The sequence below is a fragment of the Octopus sinensis genome, linkage group LG6 (assembly GCF_006345805.1).
Source record: "Octopus sinensis linkage group LG6, ASM634580v1, whole genome shotgun sequence".
NCBI classification, from domain to species: Eukaryota; Metazoa; Mollusca; class Cephalopoda; order Octopoda; family Octopodidae; genus Octopus; species Octopus sinensis.
Window position 1 is genome coordinate 115,992,365 of NC_043002.1, and position 21,054 is coordinate 116,013,418.

At 33.9% G+C, this 21,054-nt stretch overlaps 1 long non-coding RNA gene across 1 annotated transcript; it reads left to right on the top strand.

Moving 5' to 3' along the window:
- Positions 1-231: 231 nt before the first annotated feature.
- On the top strand, positions 232-8,229 carry LOC118764030. Its single transcript, XR_004999814.1, has 3 exons — positions 232-243; positions 3,349-3,363; positions 6,887-8,229. It is a non-coding gene; the product is annotated as an uncharacterized LOC118764030 (long non-coding RNA).
- Positions 8,230-21,054: the final 12,825 nt, after the last annotated feature.

A 21,054-nucleotide genomic window follows, 5' to 3' on the forward strand; every position in this document is an offset into this window, starting at 1 on the left:
TCCTAATTAAATATATATGACTGATATTGTGTTAGTGCCGTATATGGTCATGCGTCGACCATGTGGGAACCCTTTAACTATCATCAAATGATTGCACCACCTTTCAAGGAACACATGGATACATATACACCAAACAACCTGAACATTGTTATTAAAAACGGTTACCTTCATACAGATTTTTCTGAGTTATCAGTACTAGAGTTGACTGAGAAATAGAAAAAGCAATTTCAGTAGTCAGAGTATGTGGCATATGCACCACTCTCAGGACTGACTGAGGAATCAAAGAATCATTTTTATGACTCCTATAAACTAACTTGATAACAAATAACAGAAAATAACCATTGGTGGCTTTAATGGGCATGTTGGGCAGCACCTGATATCTATTCTGACGCACATGAATATAATTAGCATCAATTAAAATATATGGTAGAATTGAATGTTAAGTTCCTAGACTCCATCCCAATGGATCAGTTTAAAAGAGCATAAGCTAAATTTCTTAGCTGACCCTAAATTCAGGCTTAATTAATCTTACTAAAAGTGGATTAAGTAGAAACAGCAAGGTTGTCCTTGGTGCAGTTGATGAAAGTATACAATCCACTAACCTTCTCCTCTCAATGAAAGATTGGTTTACCAATTTACATGACAAATGTCACTGCAAAATCACTTGAGGACATTTTTGTGCAGGCCTTGTAATTTGGTTGGAATAAGCTACTATCACAGGCCTGAACATAATTGTCATTATGCATGCCAGAAAGTTCCTTCTTATTTTTCAGTGATGTTTTCTGAGTGAAGTGTAATTGTTCAGAAGATTTTGCCAAGACTATGGGCTGCTTCGATGGAGTGCATTGTTATAGGAATATTTATTTTAGATAACCTACTATGTAAAACAAAACAAAAAATTGCTTTTGAAATGATTTTCTTGTCTATGTAATATATATATATATCATCATCATCATTTAACGTCCATTGTCCATGCTGGCATGGGTTGGACGGTTTGACCATTCCTGGTAAGCTGAAAGGCTGCACCAGACTCTGATTTGGCATGTTTACTGCAGCTGGATGCTCTTCCTAATGCCAACCACTCTGAGGCTGTAATGGGTGCTTTTACATACCACCAGCATGGGTGCCATTTGTATGATACCAGTATCTGCCACAACTGCAATTTTACACAGCTTAATGGGTCTTCTTCTTAAACACAAAATACTGATGATCATGATGATGATGGTGTGTGTGTGTATGTATATATATGTATATATATGTGTGTGTATATATATATATATATATATATATATATATATATATATATATATATATATATACACGGGTGTGTGTGATTGTGTATAGAAGAATATATTAATAAAAGGAATTCCAACCTTGTCTGATTTTCACGTTTTATTTACAATCTTATAATGATATATTATAAGATAATATAATAGAATAAAATAAAATAAAATAATAGAATGTTAAATGTTCATTCTGATTGAACTAGTACTTTCATGCATTAAATTCTGCAATCTTCAGGTTCATGTAGTAGTGGTGACAGTCATGCTTCACAATTTTTGACTGTAGCGAGATGGTTAAATCTGTGCCTTAAATACAGGTGTGCGGGCTCCAGATTGCTAGGTTTTTCAAACTATATTCTGACCAATCAGTGTGTAGCATCACTCAATTACTTAAGCTGATTGGTTGGTTTAGGCGTCACGCTTTGTTGAATAATAATTATTTGAGGGAAAATTAATCCTAACTTACAGGGAAAAATTAAATTTAGAAATACTAAATCAAATTTCACACAATATAATATATATATATATATATATATATATATATATATATATATATATATATATATATATATATAAATTAGAAAAAAACCCACCTTTTATCAATTCAAAATGAACAATTAAATTACACCATCTAGAAAATTACATATAATAGAAATATTAAAATTAAAATAACAATAATTATGTATATATGTGTGTATATATATATATATGTATATATATGTGTGTGTGTATATATATAAATGTATATATATATGTATATATAAAATATATATATGTAGATATAAATGTATATATAAAAGTATATATATATATATATGTAGATATAAATGTATATATGTGTATATATAAAAGTATATATATATGTATATATAAATGTATATATATGTGTATATATATAAAAGTATATATATATATATATGTACGCATATGTATGTATATATGTATGTATGTATATATATATGTATGTATATATATATATGTGTATGTATATATATGTATGTATATATATATGTATATATATGTGCATATGTATGTATATATATATATCTATGTATATATATATGTGCATATGTATGTATATATATATATCTATGTATATATATATGTGCATTTGTATGTGTATATATATGTATGTATATATATATGTATGTGTATATATATATATATATATATGTATGTATATATATATGTATGTGTATATATATATATATATATATATATATATATATTTATGTGCATATGTATGTATATATATATATATATATATATATATATATATATATATATATATATAGATGTATGTGTGTGTGTATCAGAGGTTACCTGTGATAGAGGTAAAGATAACTCTCTAAGGGATAGAGGTATCCATTACATTATCAGTATATTACCTATATTTAACCATGGGCAAGCATATGCAAACATATTACATTCAGAAATTATATGTAAAGACAAGGATAAACATGGCTTTACCAAGAATCAAAATTTAAATAAAACAAGAATTGGAGAAATATTGGTGAACAACAATTGACTTACATTAATTATTATTTATTAATTCAATGCAAAAAGACTGCATCCCATCTAACAGCTGTTTCTGCTTCCAATGTTGTCGTGCATTGCCATTGTTATGCAGAAATATATTTGGTTATAAAACTGATCTGAAACATGGAGATTCATCAGAATGAAGAATAAATAAAGAAGGAGAACATGTAGAAGAAAAAGGGAAAAGTTGAATATGGTTGTGATTATACCATTTTGCTTGTGTATATCTTTGGGACATTAAGTAAATGTGTATACCAAAATAGCAATTGGGATAGTAAATACAAGATTAAAAAAAATATAGAATAAATATTAAGAGAGGAACCTATTTGGACATTTAGGAAGTAAGACAGTTGGGGTTGAAAATGGTCTGAAAGTATTTTAATAAGAATGTGAAATTAGTAAAACCAATGAAACAAATTTATTCCATAGGAAAAGTATGGAAAAATTTATGCTCAAGAGGAAGTAATAACTAGGGTAAGTGGCCATAATTAGGGACTGCTGGTTGCCATCCAGTGCACCTAAACAGCTCATATATATATATGTGTGTGTATATATTTATATATATGTATAAATATATGTATAAATATGTATACATAATTGAGATTCAAATGAATTAGGTGCTTAAGTTGAAGCACCAAATCAGTGTGGTATTATCCGTACAACTCAAAATAAGGTGAATAAAATCAAAATAAGCAACAGGATATTAAGAGGTGATGCAATATAACTGTTTCAAGTGGTTCCATTTAATTGAGCAATGCACTTATTACATCAGTCATAAATATTGTCAAGATTTCTAGAATTAGTACAAAGTAACTGTCTATAAAGGAGGCTGGGTAGGAGAAGACACCAAATCAAGATGTTAATTACCAGTTAAAGGGACAAGACACAAATAAGACCTATTATGTTAATACAGAGGAAATTATCATGCAGTACTGCAGGTGATTGTATATAAACAATATTGTTTATTAAAAATGATATTATACCCAAACTAGATAAAATGTGTATATATACCAATTTTCAACGTTAGAAAGGGAAGATTACATAGAATTAGTTTAATATTCATTCATGTACTTCATTATTTACTTGTGTGTATCTGTACACAGCTTATTTTACCAGTTTTTTTTTCTGATTCTTAGCTTATAATTAATATATAGATAGCATGCTTTATCGCCCTAGTATTCTGTAAGTAAATACCCAGAGTAGTCTTTATAGAAACCACCAAATAAATAATCTTAGAAATCCTGACAATATTTCTGAGCATACCCAGCTCTGTGCTGTCAACTCACTCCTGACCTCCATTCTAAACAGACACAGTCTTCTAGCCTAAGATTTGGTAGTTGATGAAAAAAGACTAATAGATTGAAAATGAACCACAATCCTTTACAAGCTATGACCCCCAACAAACTCCATACAGATCTTAGAAGTGTAGTACATTCTTAGGTACATTAGTAGCAACATGCACTCTTTCCCTCTTCTTGCTCCATTAGAGAATTTGAGTAAAATTATATCAATGTGTCCAACTGATTAAAAATTCTATTTATTTATGCAGGTCAGGATAGCTCTGTATTTAAATTGACGTAACGATTGCATTGTTCAATTAAATGGAGTCACTTGAAACGGTCGTACTGCATCACCTCTTGAAGACCTGTTGCTTATGCATATATAAATATATGTGTGTATATATATATATATATATATACATATATATATACATATATTTATATTTACATATATATATATATATATATATACATATATATACATATATTTATATTTACATATATATATATATATATATATATATATATACATATATATATATATATATATATATATACATATATGTATATATATATATGTACATATATATACATATATATATACATATATAAATATATACATGAATATGTATATATGTGTATATACATGTATATAGCTATATCAATATGTATATATATGTACATACATACATATATATGTATATAAATACATATATATATATATATGTATATCTATCTATATGTATCTACATGTATATATATATATATGTATATATACACATATAAGTATACTAGTTGAAGGTGACCTGCTCTACGCGCGGGTAAGAGTGTGGTTGTTGCTTTCTGTTGCTTCCTTTCAGCACGTAAAAAGCACCATCTGAACGTGGCCGATTGCAGCGCCACCTTGACTGGCTTCCGTGCCGGTGGCACGTAAAAAGCATCAACCGTTCGTTGCCGCTGCGAGCCCCCCTGGCACCTGTGCTGGTGGCATGAAAAAAACACCCACTACACCACTACACTCACAGAGTCGTTGGCGTTAGGAAGGGCATCCACCTGTAGAAACACTGCCAGATCAGACTGGAGCTTGGTGCAGCCTCCTGGCTTCCCAGACCCCGGTCAAACTGTCCAACCCGTGCTAGCACGGAAAACGGACGTTAAACGATGATGATGATGATGATTCTCCCTCTTTATTTCTCTCTCCTTTCTCTCTCACTTTCCCCACTCTCTTACTTTTCTTTTCTCTCGGACTCTCCCTCGCTTTCTCTTACTCTCTATCTTTATCTATCTCTCTCCCATTTATAAACAACAAAAGATCTTGAGTAAGTTGAGAAATAAAATATTTAGAAAGATCAATCATAAATATCAGGCAGTGGCAACAGAAAGGTCTGCTTGAAGGCAGACAGCAAAACGCTAACATTTAAAAGGGACAGACAAACTTGCGAGCTGAATAAAAATAATAAAATATTGGAAACCAAAGTTTGAAGGGATAGAATGTGAGGATAGTAGAGTCACCATGGCTGGCATTTCTTAACGACGGACAGCAACTTAGTGGCAGTTTAACGGCTGGCGTAAAATTTTGAACTTGATGTAAAAGAAAATTCGTAAACACCAATTCATCATGGACGGCAACACATTGACGATTAAAAGGCTGGCGCAAATTTTTTGGCTTGATGTAACAGAGAATTCCTAAACACTCTCTCCTTTAAATTTTAATCCCCTTCCAGCCCCATTTAGACCCCTTTTCATATTTTGGTTAATATAACCCGATTTCATTCGGGTCTACTGGGGCCACATTTTATAAGATGAAGAATTTTGTCCTAGAGGTCACGCCTTTCATTTGAGGAAAAAAATAGCTGTCATGCAAACTTGCCAGCACTTTTAACATAGGTGTGCATAATTTCAGCTGAACCAACCGACCACATAATGCACACGTTATATATATATATATGTGTGTGTGTGTGTGTGTGCGTATGCATTATATATACAAATGTATACAAATGAGATATATATCTGTATAAATTAAATTAGAGATAAAACCACTAATAGGCAAATCAAACAGTGAAAAACGAAAAACAAAAACATAAAAATAAAAATATAATATAGAAAATATATAAAATATAAAATTGAAAAATTTAAATGATTTAAATTTAAAATAAAAATTATCAAATTATATTTATAATTTGTTTAAAAATATATATAACTATGAAAAAGTATTAAAAAGTTTAATATACATAAATACAGATATATACACTTTGTATATATACATTATATATACATATTTATATATAGAACACACACACACACACACACACATACATTATATATACATATTTATATATAGAACACACACACACACACATAAATGAATGCAAGAAATATCTGATTCATAATATTTGTTCTCATGCTTGTGTGTTGTTGGTGGCGACGATAATTCTCTCTATGAATGCAGACAGATACATAAAAGAACGCCGAAGTGATGGGAAGGTAGAAAACAGAGTGAGTGAAAAAGTGCTGGGAAGAGAGGAAATAGCAAGAGTGAGTTGAGAAAGACAGATACATTAAAGAACGGGAGTGGACTTGTCAAAGTGGGTTTTTGGCCCTAGCAATGACACCTTTTAAGATAGGGATTTCTAAGGTAGCCCACGGGCATCGTCACCTCATTTTACATGTCCCTGTAAATTTTGGAGTCAATCCGACGGGATGTAGTGGCCTTGAAAGCGATCCAAGCGGTAAAAACGCATTTCAGTTTTATATATAGAGATATATATGTTTATATATATATAGAAAGAGAGAGAAGGAGGGTGAGAGACAGGTTGTGTGGAGAAATTTGCTTTTCAGTCACATGGTTGAGTCCCACTGCATGACACCTTGGGCAAGTGTTTTCTACAATAGCCTCATGCTAACCAAAGCCTTGTGTGTTGATTTGGTTGATGGAATTTGAAAGAAGGAGCCTTTCAGACACACACGCACACACACATCTTTATATATATATGTGTGTCTATATGTGCATACATATTTGAATCTGTGTGGAAATTGTAAATGAGCGTTACCATCTTACATGTGGTGTAATTTGTTTGTAATCTTTTGTGTAAACATGTTCAGCCATGAGGAAATATTACCTTACCTGAAAGTACCATGCTTTCACGTGTTAGGAAGGGTCTTTGGCTATAGAAAATCTGCCTCAATGAATTATAGTTGGCTTATGCAAGAATAGAAAAGTGGATGGTAAAATGATGATGATGAGTATGATATAAATGACTCAGTAAGAAAGTCCTTTTAATAATAATGAAATTATTGTATACAGTGCTCAGGTGCAGCTTAATGATGTGAGATGAGAGAAACAAGAAACATTTCAAGATATTCTCCATGATTCTTTCACACAGAATTGCAGGAAGCTAAATGTAAATCCAGAAATTAAAAAAAATTTTGCCATGATCTTGAGTAAGTTAATGAATAATAATGAAAAGAATTCATCAATGATTGTAATGTTTACATTGTATCGTATGAAAAACATATCTCTGTATTTGTTGGTGAAAACAATTTAGCACAGAACTGAAATGAAAATATAATTTTAAGGTATACAAAAAAAAAAAAGCAAGAAATTCAGAAATACATTTTCCATTGCCAAATCCCAGGTCAACCCTGATGAAGCATTTGAATTATCAGTGCTGTCATTCCAACTGTGACAATCAAGTTAATTTTGTTTCTAAATTATATTAAGCAGAATTTTGGAATAGTAATTATTCTCCTTCATTATTTTACTATCCTTGTGTTTCATACAACAAAACTTGTGATTCTGAAAATATGTTTTGTTTTCACCAAAATTTCAATATTATATATTTGTGTTTCTTACTTCTGTGTCTTTTTCTTTTTCATGAGGTATAGGATTCGAAACCTTCACCACATGATTGTGAGATTGTGGTTTCAATTCCTGGACCGGGTGGTGCATTGTGTTCTTAAGCAAAACACTTTATCTCATCTCACATTGTTCTGTAATCACTTCGACACCTGACGAGTGGTACACCATGCACCTGTTCAGGGCAACATCAATTTGATGTAGGGAGGGAATTAATGTACAGCACAAGCATTTAATCACTATAAACAAATAATTTGTGCAGGTTGTTCAGTAAGAAGTTTCAGAACTATCTTTCTCAGACTACAGGAGACTCCCATCATCCATCATTAAAAGCATTACTGCTCTGGTCATAAAGCTAGCAAGTCCACAATTTTTGCTGTCATTACATTTCATAATTAAATGTTTATAAGTTGCTTAACTGCTTTCTTTTTTACCTCTTTATGTGTTTTTAAAATGAAAATTCTTTTTCTCAACATTCTAAACAATATTTCATTTTCTCATATATATATACATACATACACACATATATTATTCTTATAGAAAAATGTTGTTGACAGTGACTTTGAAGTCTCAGCCAGCTAAGCCACTGTCTGATGATGAGTTAGCAAGCTGAAACTTCGAAGTCACTCAACATTTTTGTATAAGAATAAATTTGTACTCTACACAAGTATAGAGTAACCCATCAGATTAATGTAAAAATGTTTTTATTATAACTGAACATAAAAGCAAACATTGATATGTGTGTGTGTGTATGTGTGTGTGTGTGTACATATATAATGTGTATGTAATATGTACTTGGTGTATAATGTGTATGCTAGCAAGCTCACTTGTTATGCTGCCCTGGGAAAACATTTGTAGAATTGATTTGCTTCTTGCAAGATGTTTCACAAACTTGCCTAATGATAACTAACAACGAACTTTATTAAATACTCTCAAATATATAAAATGAAACTTTGTTTAACTTCAGTCCTTTGTTACTTCAAAAATGTACAAATTCAAATCATAAAATATATGATCATGCAACTAAACCCCACTCACAAAATCTGAAACTATTATTATTACTATTATCTGAATACAATTTATTGCGATGTCTATTTTTGGGTCAGTAACGGTGGCATAAATGATCATGTACTGAGCAAATAATTTTGTTGATTAATGACAAGTTCAAATCCTGCTAGTCCTCTTAGACAATGCATTTCATCCCTCCATTCGCCTGCAGGAAATATTTTCTATATTCAATTCAATGGTCTACAGCTGTGCCAATACATCATCTGTGTATGTGTGTGCATGTAGATACAAATTATATTATGTAATAGAAATTTATTCTGTGTCAGGGGGTTACTAAATGACTGGGCTACACTAAAACCAAGACATGTAGTGGAAAGAGGATTTTTTAAATTTCACTTAGATCTGCATATATATAGTTTAACCCATGATTATATATATAGTCCAACCCATGTCAACATGGAAAACAGATCTTAAATAATGATGATGATAATATATATATGTGTGTGTATATATATATTGGAAGGTTTGGAGATGATGTACAGGTATTATATATTAGAAGAAATGAGGTAATCAGAAGATCGGATGGTTCATATTTACAGATATTTATTTATATATTACATTTTTTACATATATATCATATCATTCAGATCATTAGCGCTTTCTCCCATTCTAGTGGGGTTTCAGTCGAGTGTATTGGCATTGATGTGGCAACATCTGAAATGTTGTCGGGTATATGTTGGCTGATGAAGATAAATCAAGTATATGTGTGCAGACATATCTTGAAAAATCTGAAACCGGTCCCACATTATCCCTTTCTAGGTATTTCATCTTTCAGATGTTCTCTCTGGAGGTAAGACAAATTTTTTTCAAGTTTGTTGCACACACGCATTTTTGCCAGTACATACGCAGTGAAGCTGTACATTAGCGTCGTATTTATTACGTTCGCTATTTTCCAGTAAATATCGGTACTTTGTTATGCCATATATTTACTTCTATGTATATATATATATATATATATATATATATATATATATATATATATATATATATACATATACATACATATATATATATATATATATATATATATATATATATCTATATATATATAATATATATATATATATATATATATATATATATATATATATGTGGAGGCACAATGGTCCAGTGGCTAGGGCAGCGGACTCGCAGTTGTAGGATCGTGGTTTCGATTCCCATACAGGGCATTGTGAATGTTTATTGAGTGAAAACACCTAAAGCTCCACGAGGCTCTGCAGGGGTTGGTGGCGATCCCTGCTGTACTCTTTCGCCACAACTTTCTCTCACTCTTTCTTCTGTTGGCCTGCTCGCTTAGTCAGCAGGGTGGCGTCATTTGAAGGCTAAAACAATGTGAAGCGCATTGTGACCAGCGATGTATAGCAACATTTGATAGCCTGGTCGGTCACGGTGATCACGGTGATATATATATATATATAAAATTAAAATTACATTTATGGTAAATTGTATAATTAATACTAAGATCAGTGTACATTATCATTAAAATGCATAATTTGTAGATAGTTCTTCTTCCACACAAGAATAATTAGCTAAATAAAATGTATGATCAATGTATATTTTATCTCTTTCTGTTTATCAATGTTTTTGAAATTCTGGTTTATATGTTAAAATAGTTATTAATGACCTATGAATTTGTTAGCATAACCATTATGAAAGTGCTAACAAAATGCATCATGTTAGCGAACATTGAAAGTTACTATAAATTTTTATAATTGATATGAAGACCAATAAATTTGTTAGCATAAACGTTGTGAAAGTACTAACCAGATGCATCATATTTGAAACATGGAAAATTGCAAAAAATTTTATAATTGATACGAAGACCAGTGTGTGTCATTGATAAAATTATCATACTCAATTTGGGTGCAGAACATGAACATTGCAAGCAGGTTTACCTCTTGGTGCATTCTTGGTGCAAGCAAGAAACATTTTGAATCAAAAGTAAGTTAGAAATTAATGAAGTCAAAGATGGAGCCTCACAATAAATTAAGATTCATTTTGTTATTTGATAATAGAATTAGAAGGACAATTAAAACCACATCTATATGGAAATTCATCAATATTGGAATTTTAAAGATTTTTTCTGTTTATTCTGAACTTAAAAAAAAACTTTAGTTAGTGAAAGTTACACAGGTATGTAATTATTATTTCTTACAGTTCTATATTTAAGAGATGAGGAATTATTTACATTATTTACATTTGACGGATATTTGTCCTCATCTTGTTTGTTGTTAACACAACGTTTCGGCTGATATACCCTCCAGCCTTCATCAGGTGTCTTGGGGAAATTTTGAACCTAGTTCTCATTCCTAAGGTATTTTCTGATGTTGTTGTTGTTGTTGTTGTTGTTGTTCAGGTCACTACCTGTGGGCATATGGTGTAGTGGTTAAGAGCGCAGGCTACTAACCCCGAAATTCCAAGTTCGATTCCAGACAGTGACCTGAATAATAATAATAATAATAATAATAATAACAATATCAAAACATACTTTGATTTGAATGTCAGATCTAATTTCCTTAATTTAGTCAATAAATTCTTTCCTAGTAGCCATAAGTTCCACATAATTTCTAACAAATATAACCTCAAATTTAAAGAAAGTAGTTCCCTTACTCACATGATTCCTCATCTCAGTGCAACTGTCTTAATAAGAATACATACCCTTCATATAGTAAATGCCTTCAGAAAAGTTTGTTACTGTGTCAGGATTTCCACCAATATTAGTAGGGACATAAAATGCTTTGTTGGCTCTACCTAAAACTCATTTAAATCCAAATTTAGACATGCAAAAAAATCAGCAACAACACTTGAAATATATTTGGAGTGTAAAAGACAAAAAGCACTCCAATTTCTTAGATGCTCCATTATCAAATCTTTTGCCTATATCAATGGCTGCAAGTGCCCCACTGCTTATTTAAAAAAAATTCAATATCTTTGTTTCGTTTTTATATCTGGTTTGCAAGATTCTTTATGTGAATTCATGTGTTGAAAATGAGAAGGTTGCAAGAAGCAACGAAAGAGTTTTGAAAAACAAAAACAAAACAATTGGATATTTAATGAGTGGAACAGAGTCAATGTGTGTGTTAATTATAATGGCATAATGACTCTCCCTAGACACAACAAAATCAATATCCTTGCATAACCTTTTAATGTATTAAATTCTAAATTAGTGTTGCTTCATTTATGTCCTCTCAAAAGGTAGCTTATTCTATATTTTTTAAAACCAGTCACTGGATGACATTGTACATATTTTTACTAACTCTGGAGTCTGTCACAAATCTGTCTTTTAATCCTTTTCTTATATACATTTTCATTTCGTTTCCTATGATTCTTTACCCTTAGACATTCCTCTACTCTACACACATGCTCTTAACACACTTCACCCTTATAAACTATTCACATTTACATTATACAATCTTCATATACATTCTTTGTTTGTTTACTAAATGGATTATATGCCACCATTAAGATTTATGTGTTTTTATAAGTACCATGTGTTTATATATATCATCATCATCATCATCGTTTAGCGTCCGCTTTCCATGCTAGCATGGGTTGGATGGGTCAACTGGGGTCTGTGAAGCTGGAAGGCTTCGTCAGGCCCAGTCAGATCTGGCAGTGTTTCTACGGCTGGATGCCCTTCCTAACGCCAACCACTCCGCGAGTGTAGTGGGTGTTTTTTACATATATATATATTAAGCTATGGTTGCAGAACAAACAAATACAAGGTCATCCAAGTAGCATTTCATATCTTGAACACTTAATCACATAATGCTTTTCCTTTCACATAGAATATACATGTATAACATCACGGAAAAGGAAACACAACTCATCAGTATAAACATATAAGAAAATGCAAGAAAAATTGTGTGAATACAGTTTATCGCGGTTGAAAGTTAATACTTTTATATATAGTATATTTGTCTCATTTAATTGAGCACTTCTATAGCAGTCCTATTAAACATTTTGTTCCTGATAAGAAACAATCACTGTATTATTGATATATATATATACCTAATTTTTACACAAATCTCCTTTTATATTGGGTTGGCCAAAAAATCCATTCATTCTTTTTAAGAGGAAATAGGATATAAGTTTTAAACACAAAGGGATTTATTCAGTCAATGATATAATTACCGTTTCGTTCCATTATCATCTGCCGTCTTGTGAGCAGATCCATTATTCTCTGCTCAAAGACTTGTCTTTACTGGCGAAAAACACTTCCTGGTGAATTATTTCATCCTCTTCAGAGTTGAAGGTCTGTTCATTCAATAGATTTTAAAGAAACCAAAACAGGTGAAAATCTGAAGGTGCACGTTCAGGTGAATATGAGAGGTGTAGCAAAACTTCCCAATCAAGCCTTAGTAACTTCTGTTGTGTCTGCAAAGAAGTGTTTGGTATAGCATTGTTGTGATGAAAGATAGTACCCTTATGATCAGCAAGTGCTGGATGCTTGTGGTGGATCATTGCATTTAACTTGTCCAGCTGGACACAGTGCACATTTGAAATGATGGACCTGTTTGGGGGAAGAAGCCCGTAAAAGACAACACCCTTGCCATCCCACCAAATTGAAAGCATAACCTTCTTCAGATGAAGTCCTGCTTTGGAGCTTGTGTTGGTTCACCACACATCCTTTATGATCGTTTGTACTTCACATTTTTATAGATGATTCATTCTTCATCCCCTATCACCATTCTCCTCAAAAAAGGATTGTTTTCTTCGCATTTTTGCAATAAATCACAGATGGACAACTGTCGGGCAAGGTTAGCCACATTCACTTGTTGTGGGACTTAAACTGATGTAACCAAGTTGATGCTGATGATTTTCAATGATCAGTTTGGATATTTGGTGAATAACAGTGATCATTCTAGTCATATAACAGAGATTGGTATTGGCTAATTCCTATATTCTGTCTCTGTTAATCTCAGTTGGCCAGCCAGAGCAAGCACCAAATAATTTTCTAATCAAAATTTTGAAAACCACATCTGGCACACAAATTCCAAAACAGCATCCTCTCTGTACATAGCACATATCTTCTTGAAGGTTTCCACCACTTTCTTGCATATTTTAAAATCAAAAAGCACATGGTGTCAATAATGTTCATTTTGGTTCTCAATTTTTAGGTTGATCCCAGGCACACAAAATACAACTTGTCTCATAGAAAGTTTGTATTGAACTACATTAAAGTATCAAGTATCTAATGCGTGTACATGTGCAAGAGACAGACTAAAGTTAGTTACTTATTAGAGTGCCTGGAGTTTAGTGTCAACAAAGACCAAACAGACTTTTTGGCCAACCCAATATAAATTGCTTTTTAACTATCACATCTAATTACACACACACACACACACACACATGATTATCACAGTGCTTGTGTGCATTCACCTGTTTAACAGATAATGCAATCTACTCTACTGATCTGCTATTAAAGCCCTATGGATGTAAACCCACTTTAAAATTTTTTAATGTTGTATTATATATTATTTTTTTATTTTAATATTTTTTCATATCTTTAAATTGTTCTAATTTATCTGATTTCATATTGTATAATGTAATACATCAGCAATGTTCAATATGTTCAGATTTGCACAAACTTGGTTTATATAGAATATCTGAATATGTGAATTTTTATATTTATGTTTGTTCTATAAGTACAGTATATTTGGAGTTTCTATAAATAAGTACAGGAGCTGGAAAATGATAAAAAGTGGTGATGAGGTGTCAGAGTGAACTTTCAGGGTACATGGTTGATAGGAATGAGTGGTGCAGAGGTGTTGGGAGGAGTAGGGTAGCAGGGGTTGTTTGATCATGCACAAAAGCAGAAGAGAAATGCCAAATGAAGTGCCTTGGACAAGGACAAAATGCCTGGTCCAGGACTTGAGCCCATGACCTTATGTCATGAGATAAAGACTCTAACTCCCTAAGCCATGTGCCTCTCCATCAAAAATGAATAAAGGTACAATAAATACCATACAAGAAAAATTTGTGATTTATTGAAATGACCTTTGCTTCAAGAGATGATAAAAAAAAATTCCTGGTGGTAATTGAATCAATTCTGAATGAAAAGGGGCCATTAACGAAAATTCTTCATTTTCTGATTATCTGAATACAAGATGCAAACTACATACATGTGTTTCTGCCTCAGCAGTCATCATCAGCACAGCAAACCCTACTCTTTCTCCAGCAGGCAAAGAACTTAGACATATACAGAAAGGGAAGAGAACATTTATGGCTTGAGTAATTTGCATAATTTAAAAGAAAATGAGTTAAGGGAAATAATTCAGAGCAGCCATTGGCATGAATTTCAGTATCAAAAATGAATACATACAAAATAAATTCCTGCTGACAACTGTGACCAACATGAAATGAGGGTGATAATCAAGAATTCTCAGTTATTCATATGCCAGTAAGAAAAAGACTGTCTGATTGTGTATGTATATATATTTCTTCACTGCCCACAAGGGGCTAAACATAGAAGGGACAAACAAGGACAGTCAAAGCGATTAAGCCGATTACATCAACCCCAGTGCAAAACTGGTACTTTATTTATATATGTGTATGTATATGTTTTCCTATGTATGAAATACATTTTCTTCAGTGTTTTTCTGCCTGTGCCCAATTGGACAACCTTCCCTTGTTTTTTTACCCTTCTTTTATAACTTTATCCAGACCTTATACTTGCTACATAACCTCCAGACTTTTCGCCAGTGTTATCATTTTACTAAATTTTTGTATATTTTTTTCATTATCTACTCAGCTTTATTTTATCAGTGTTTTTTTCTTAAATATCACATTCGTCTTTCCTTCCCCTTCACTTCACTCACTTCTGCCACATCCTCCTCCTATGAACCATTCCTCACACCCTCACTATTCCACATCACTACACATTCCAAGAAACCACATACACCCTATACCACCAGAAGCACACACGTTTTGCCCTATGCCCATCTTTATAAACAGTACCTGCACACACCACCACACCTCCTCATCAAACTGCATTCCCCCTTGGCACCAAAACCCACACTTTTTCCAACCACATTTTCTCATTCTTTATTTTTCTGATGAAGGACTAGCACCCAAAACGTTAAGACACTTTCCCTTCTTTTCAAGCACTAAACTAATACATTTGTTAAAAGGTGTCCCTCCTGTGTTGTCTTGTTTTATTTTTGCGCTCATTGCCTAATATATATGTATATGTAAAGAAAGAACACAAACGGGTTAAGGTTCACTACAGCTGTTTCAGATGCATTTTTTGTTGATGAATAAAGTGATTACATCATTAAAAAAATCGTTTTCTTTCAATGAATTAAAAATGAAAACTTATAAATTTGGTTTAGAAAAAATATCAAGATGTGGAATTTGTGTCGACCCTCTCATTTTGACAACAAATACTTCTGAGTGAATGTAGACTGAGGTATAACCAGATTTTATATATGTATGGGTCAAAGCTTAAGAGGAATATGCGGATCTCGACCCTAACTTAGTGTCCATATTATTAAAATACATTGATTCAGCTGAATCCTACAAATAATTATATATATGAATATATATATATGTGTGTGTGTGTGTGTGTGTGTGTGTGTATATACATACATACATATATATATATATATATATATATATATATATATATATATATATATATATATGTATATACATGCATGAAGGCACATGGCTTAGTGGTTAGGGTGTTGCATTCATGATTGTGAGATCGTGGGTTTGATTTCCAGACCGGGCATTGCATTGTGTTCTTGAGCAAAGGACTTCATTTCACATTGCTCTGTGATCATTTTGACATCTGACATGTGGCATCTGTTGCACCTGTACAGGTAATGTCGATCTGATGGAGGGAGTGAACTTTTGTCTAAGCAAACATTTGATCACAATAAACGAATCATTTGTGTGGTTGTTCAGTAAGAAATTGTCGAACCCTCATACGTCATCTAATGATCTGAGAGTCCATTCATCATCTATATACTTAAACTGAGAATGTGTGTCTGTCTGTGTGAATCCCTAAAACCTGAGAACTACACAGCCAATTTCATTCCAATTTTACACATGCCTTACTTAGGGTCCATGTAGTGTCATGGGCAAAAAGATTTCTAACTTCTTGCCTAGGGCGAGCCCACAGCAATATCATATCTTCTCCACTATTTCAGTATTACGTGTTAAAAGTGAAGCAAAAACATCTCTCTATTGTAATGTCACATGCTTTCACTTTAATAGTGAAAATATTAAAATCAAACTATTATATAAGAGGGATGAACCATTAGCAGTGGACATCCATTTTGCTAGGAGAACATCCGCTATGGTCTTATATGCTACACCACTGGTTTTCAATTCATATTAAATTAATATTCAATTTCTCACCCTTATTATTTTAAATTTAAATTTAAACCCAGGACCATGTGTTTTGAAACAAAGTTTGTTACCACACAGTCACAGCTGCACCTATGTATGTGTGTGTGTGTGTGTATGTGTGTATAGCTGTATATGTATACATTTATTTCTATACATATAGATGTATATGTAGACATATATATGTGTAGATGTATATATATATAGATGTACATGTAATATGTACACATATATATTCACATATATACATGCATACATATATACACCCATACACCTATACACACACACATATACAAAGGTGCAGGTGTGGCTGTGTGGTAACAAACTTCCAAAACACATGGTCCTGGGTTCAGTCCCACTGTGTGGTGACTTGGCATGTGTCTTCTGCTATAGCCTCCCACCAACCAAAGCCTTGTCAGTGGATTTTGTAGACAGAAACTGAAAGAAATGAATCGTATGGGACGTAGTCAGTCCTGTGCATACCTTCCTTCTTGTGACACTTATGAAGACCTGTTGAGGCAAGTGAAAATCAAATCAAATCAAAACAAATCAAAATAGATGAACATCAGTGGAATTGTATTCTTTGTGGTACCAGTGCCGGTGGCACACAAGAAAACCACCCAAACGTGGCCGTAACCAGTACCGCATCGACTGGCCTCCGTGCTGTGGGCACACAAACACCATCCGATCGTGGCCGTTCGCCAGCCTCATCTGGCACCTGTCCGGTGGCACATAAACACCATCCGAAGACCCGGCGACGTAGTCAGTCCACCTGTGCATACCTTCCCTCTTATGACACTTGTGAAGACCTGTTGAGGCAAGTGTGTGACACTTGTGAAGACCTGTTGAGGCAAGTGAAAATCAAAAATCAAACCAAATCAAAATAGATGAATATCAATGGAATTTGTATCTTTGTGGTTCCAGTACCGGTGGCACACAAGAAAACCATCCGAAGTGGCCGTAGCTGGTACCGCATCGACTGGCCTCCGTGCTGTGGGCACAACAAACACCATCTGATCGTGGCCGTTCGCCAGCCTCACCTGGCACCTGTGTCGGTGGCACATAAAAACACCATCCAAAGACCCGGCGACGTAGTCGTCCACCTGTGCATACCTTCCCTCTTATGACACTTGTGAAGACCTGTTGAGGCAGAGGCAAGTGTGTGACACTTTGTGAAGACCTGTTGAGGCAGAGGCAAGTGTGTGACACTTGTGGAGACCTGTTGAGGCAAGTGTGTGACACGCGTGACACTTGTGAAGACCTGTTGAGGCAAGTGAAAATCAAACCAAATCAAAATAGATGAACATCAATGGAATTTGTATCTTTGTGGTTCCAGTACCGGTGGCACACAAGGACACGCGTGACACTTGTGAAGACCTGTTGAGGCAAGTGAAAATCAAAATCAAACCAAATCAAAATAGATGAACATCAATGGAATTTGTATCTTTGTGGTTCCAGTACCGGTGGCACACAAGAAAACCATCCGATCGTGGCCGTTCGCCAGCCATCTGGCACCTGTGTCGGTGGCACATAAAGACACCATCCGAAGACCCGGCGACGTAGACAGTCCACCTGTGCATACCTTCCTTCTTGTGACACTTGTGAAGACCTGTTGAGGCAAGTGACACTTGTGAAGACCTGTTGAGGCAAGTGAAAATCAAATCAAATCAAAACAAATCAAAATAGATGAGCATAAATGGAATTTGTATCTTTGTGGTACCAGTGCCGGTGGCACACAAGAAAATCATCCGAACGTGGCCGTAGCCAGTACCGCATAGACTGGCCTCCGTGCTTTGGGGACGTAACAAACACCATCCGATCGTGGCCGTCCGCCAGCCTCATCTGGCACCTGTGTCGGTGGCACATAAAAACACCATCCGAGCGTGGCCGTCTGCCAGCCTCGTCTGGCACCTGCCAGCCTCATCTGGCACCTGTGTCGGTGGCACATAAAAACACCATCCGAGCGTGGCCGTCTGCCAGCCTCGTCTGGCACCTGTGTCGGTGGCACATAAAAACACCATCCGAGCGTGGCCGTTCGCCAGCCTCGTCTGGCACCTGTGTCGGTGGCACATAAAATCACCCACTACACTCTCGGAGTGGTTGGCGTTAGGAAGGGCATCCAGCTGTAGAAACACTGCCAGATCTGACTGGCCTGGTGCAGCCTTCGGGCTCCCCAGACCCCAGTTGAACCGTCCAACCCATGCTAGCATGGAAAACGGACGCTAAATGATGATGATGATGATGATGATGATATGTAAATCTATGTGTGTGTCTTTGTGTTTCTCCTTCATCACTGCTTCACAACTTACTGGTTTCACAAGAAGAAACTGATAGAATAAGTACCAGGCTTATCAAAATAAAAACCCCCACATATTTTTGTTTGCCCACACAGTTTATCTTTGTGTGTGTGTGTGTGTGTGTGTGTACATATATACATACATACACACACACACACACACACACACACACACACACATATATATATATATATATACATACATGGATTTCGTAGACAGAAACTTAAAGAAATCAATCGTATATATTTAAGTGTTTGTGTGTGACTTTGTTTCTGTGTTTCACTCTCATCACTGCTTCACAACTGCTGTTCGTTTATTTACATCCCCATAACTTACTGGTTTCAAATGAAGAAACTAATAGAATAAGTACCAGGCTTATCAAAATAAAAAAAGCACTACACTGTGTTTCATATTTTTGTTTGCCCACTCAGTTGTATCTATCAATTTATCTTTGTGTGTGTGTGTGTATGTATATATATATATATATATATATGTATATAATACACACACACACATATATATATATATACATGTATGTATATGTGTACATTCATATTTATTATATCAAAGACAATGTCTTTATGTGTTCGTGTATTACTTATACATTCGAAAACTGCTGCACCAATCATAATGAAATTTGGAACACAGAATCCAAGCCTAGGGAGAAGGGTAATGCTGTGTGTTTCATACAATTTCATGGACCAAAATTACTGAATGGATCCTTATGATATTTGAAACTTAGATTCAATGCATAAGGGCGGGTATAATGCAATATGTTTGGTTTGAATTTCAGATGGCTTAAAGGAGGCAGAACCCCCCATGAAAATTCATAAATTTTTGATGTTGATGAAATTTCAACCATGGGTAATTGACACACATCAAGAAGTATTCTAAAAGTTTCCACTTCACATGAGGATTCTAAGACACCCTAATGGGGACCTTAACTCCCAAATTTTAGTAATTTCTTTTATGATCCAAAACTAAGTCAAAAGTACTGAATGGATCTTTACGAAATTTGGAAATTATATTCTATGCATAATGGCCACAACCCCCATGACAATTCCTATATTTTTGCTGTTGATGAAATTTTAACCATAGATATTAGATACAAATGAAGTAATATTTATAAAATTTCATCTTCTTACAAGTTAGAAAGACCCCTTCAGGGGGACTTAACACCAACAATTTTGTCATTTTATCTAAGCAAAGACGAATAGTTGTACTCTTGGAAGCAGTGGGGGGTCATCTGAGCATAGAAGATGAGCATTATTTGTAATTCAATGGTACAACAGTGTAAGAGTTTGCTTTGACATACACTTAGATTGTGATTTCTGCAATGTGCTGCATAAATTGTCAAGTAAATGAGGCATCTTTGC